The 3,741-nt window shown below is 48.4% G+C and overlaps 1 non-coding gene across 1 annotated transcript; it reads right to left on the reverse strand.

The window, feature by feature from the left end:
* Positions 1-1,560: 1,560 nt before the first annotated feature.
* On the reverse strand, positions 1,561-1,634 carry TRNAR-UCU (transfer RNA arginine (anticodon UCU)). The gene has a single exon. It is a non-coding gene; the product is annotated as a tRNA-Arg (tRNA).
* Between the last annotated feature and the right edge of the window lie 2,107 nt (positions 1,635-3,741).

Here is a 3,741-nt window from a genome sequence, read left to right on the forward strand (position 1 = left end):
AGGCTGAAAACTCTGATATGCCCCTTCTCTAAACCTCCTCCCTACACGCCCTCCCGCCACACACCCCCATCCACACACACAGACCAATTTCCTTTCAGGCCTGATCTTTAAGCAAAAATATCTGGGATAAACTGAGCTAAAAATAGGCTCCAGAAGGCCTGCCCAGGGATTTCAGGTCCACACCAGTATCCTCCAAAGGGTATATCCATGGGGCTGTTAGGAAAGAGTTAATATTTGAATTGGTGTTCTACCAAAGCAACTCAGGAAGGTAAAGCTGTGTTGGTTCTTACTGCAAGAATCCCAAGTCCCTTTAAAGTACCAGACTACCTCAAAAGAATTTCAGGAGTTTCAACTTGCTACAAACATGCATGTGTCCTAAAGCCCTAAAAAATATCAGCCTTCTTCCAGTGTCTTCCTGTCTGCCCTATCAATTCCCCACCTCTTGGCATGGTTTGGATTCTCCTCTCTCAGCTCGCCCCAGCTTCCTTAGAGCAGGAGTGCATGGCTGGCTGTGTCCTCTGGTCACCCGTCCAGAGCCCTGTGTGGGAGAGATGCTGACTCCCCAGCAGTCAGGAGGAGAGGTGTGTCTTCTCAGGTTTCCTGAGTTCACCTGAGGTAGAGGTCAGTTCCTGGCTTGGGTGGCTCCCTCTAGCTAATAGACTAGAGGCTGCAATATGAAAGGGTGAGAGCCAGACCAACCCAAAGTAGAAAATCAATCTGACCGAGCTCCCAATCTTGCTGAATATGGACCATTAGATGAGATAGGGAAAGAGAGCAGAAGTGGATGCAAGGTGAGAGAGGTGGTGAGAAAAAGTCTTGTTGGAAACCAGGAATTACGAAAATAACATTCAGATACAAACTTCAAACTTTGTCCTGCAATCAGGAAAGGCTGCAAACTTTTCACAGTAAAGAGCATTTAAGACCTTGACTTTCTTGTACAAGTTTGTCTGCTGCTGGTAATTAGCATGCTGTTGTGTAGTTTATTCCACTGAGACAAAGAGCAATGATTACATCTCACCTTGTAGATGAGGAAGTGAGTGGGCCAAAAAGCCCACCCTTTGGAATACAAAAGTATAGCCAACAAAGACAGCACAAGAAATCATCCTCTGCATGACCCCATCCATCATCTGACCCACCTTGGTCAAGGTGGTTGTCACCTTGGAGCACAACTGGACATTTCCTCATCAGCATATGGGATGATCTGTCTTTTTGTTTTCCCGGAGGTAAAGGGATGGAACCACAGTGGTTCCAAAACCTATGGCCAGGCATCTCCGTCCCTCTGTGCCAATGATTTCTCTATGAAGCAAAGGATTCAAAGGCTGTGTCAGTCAGGCTGAGCAGAGAGATGCAGCAGACATCTGAGCCTTCATTAGACAATGACAATTAGTAAGGGAGGAACAGAGGAAGAACAAAGAGGGAGGAGACAGAAAAAGAGGGGAGGTCCAGGATTCCCAAGGAAAGGGGTTTCCTTTCTCTTCCCAGAGCTCCCAGGAAGGAATAAATATAATTATAGACCTAGCATGACAGCATACAAAATAAAAGAGGTACCTGCCAGGTGACCATCTCTGCCGGGACTCGAACCCGGAACCTCTGGATTAGAAGTCCAGCGCGCTCGTCCATTGCGCCACAGAGACCTCACCACACACACAGCATCAGCACCAGAACTGAAAAAGCACATACCTTCTGCATCACCGAGCCATCTCAGCATCCTGCTCTCTGAGCGGTGGGGGGGACAGGGACAGCTGGAAAATCTGGAGTGGAGATCTACCAGCCGGCTCCATCAAAGCTTTTCTCAATACCGTGGGTCCTGGGGTCCTCAGAGGACTGAAGAAATGTGAAGGTGGTCATTCTCCCAGTCGCAGAATCTCTGAGGGAGTAGGACAGAGCTATAGCCTTTGCTCTTCTTTCCTCTCCATCCCTAAGGGAGGATAGGGAGAATGCCTTTCTATTCTCATGCTAATTAAGCAGAGCGCACCCAGCCCAGCGGAGAAAACCAAAGCCTCCTCTACCTCCACCCCTCTCCCTGGCTGTGGTTTCATCCCATTCCAGCTATTCTCAGACAGGGGCTGGGCAAAGCTGGGAGATTCAGGAAAACCCTCGATCCCTGAGACAAAGGAGCTGCCTCCGTAAAGAAACAGTGTGAACGGCAGCGGCTAGCAGGGAAGCTGGGCTCCAGGAGACTGGTCCAGTTCTCAGCTTTGAGAGCTGTATCTGTCGAGTCTGGGGAAGAGGTAACGGGAGTCTGATATGATGTTCCTTTAGCGTCTTCACTAGAATTAAGGATGGGAGTGGAGTCAGAGCAGCACTGAGTGTGTGTGTATGTGTGTGTGTGTGTGTGTGTGTGTGTGAGAGAGAGAGAGAAAGAGAAAGACAGTGAGAGTGTGTGTGTGTGTGTGTGTGTGTGTGTGTGTGTGTGTGTGAGAGAGAGAGAGAGAGAGAGAGAGAGAGAGAGAGAGAGAGAGGGAGGGAGAGCACACACAGGGAAGAGGGTGAGAGTGGCAGCTCTGTAATGAAATACAGATGGTCTTCAAGCAGCCCTCCACGAATACCTGCTTCCCTTCCCCCACCTTCCCCAGCTCCAGGTCTGCCTTTCTTTCCTCCCAGGACTGTCTCATTTAAAGAATGAGCATTTCTCAGCTGTCTGGGCTTGCTAGAGGTGTCCCAGGACAATCAAACTTGACCATCCCTCCACAACCGTACATAAAGACCTCCATACCCAGCCGAGACCCAATAACACAGTTCCTATTTTGAAAAGCCTCCTAGAGAAGACAATGCCATAATCACTGTTTCCACTATGCCAGTCCTTCTGAAAGTCTAATCTAAGCCCTTCTTACCTCACCTTCAGCTCATTTTATCTTATTTGATTCCCAGATACATCAGGGGACAATGCATTGATCTAAAGACTTTGATCCAGTGTTCAGGACCCCACTCCCACTCAAAAGGTTGCAATAAGAGCAAAGCGCTGCCTCAGATTCCCCTCCTGCTCCCTCAGTGCATGCTTCTCAGGGCCCACGGCTCTGGGCACTGCCAACTGACTACAATTATAACTCAAGATCTAGGTGATGGCCAAGTGAAGAACACTACGACAATATGAAGGGCTTCAATTAGAGGAATCTTTAAGGGCTCTTCTAACTCTCAGACTACATCCTAGTACAATATCTCACACTTCCCTACCTGTTCCTATAGTCCCAACGATGGGATCTGGGACAGAACGGGAGAGAACGGACCAAGGTGATTCAGTCGGGCTGGGATGCAAGGGGAAGACTCTAACACCTGGGGAAAAACAGCCACTCCAATCAAGCTTGCCTTCCGTCTAGGACCTAGAGATAGGAGCTCAGAAAAGTGAAATAGATTATGCATATTACAAACCTAAAGCAAGGAGGCACATTATAGGCTGTTCTTAATACATTTACCCTAGACAAGCCCAAGAACCTGATACATAGAACTCCATGCTGGCCAGAGACTCTGAGTGGCTAGTAGCGAGGTGCTAGTCAAGGAATTCACCAGGAGATCCGTGTGCCTGTAAAGGGAAACTCAACTCTTAGGCCAGCCATGAATCCCTTGGGCACAAGGAATAGGAAAGCCTAGGTTCTCAGGGTACTTTGCACCAGGCTCTGTCCATGTTCTCTGAGACACGACACACATCCTTTGCTCTTCATAACGATATAGCCCTATACCCAAGAAATCTATCAGTCCCAAGTTTTGCCCAAAGGTTCACTACCCTAAGAGATCATGTGTTCT

This window comes from Kogia breviceps, chromosome 1 (genome assembly GCF_026419965.1).
Source record: "Kogia breviceps isolate mKogBre1 chromosome 1, mKogBre1 haplotype 1, whole genome shotgun sequence".
In the NCBI taxonomy this organism is placed as follows: domain Eukaryota; kingdom Metazoa; phylum Chordata; class Mammalia; order Artiodactyla; family Physeteridae; genus Kogia; species Kogia breviceps.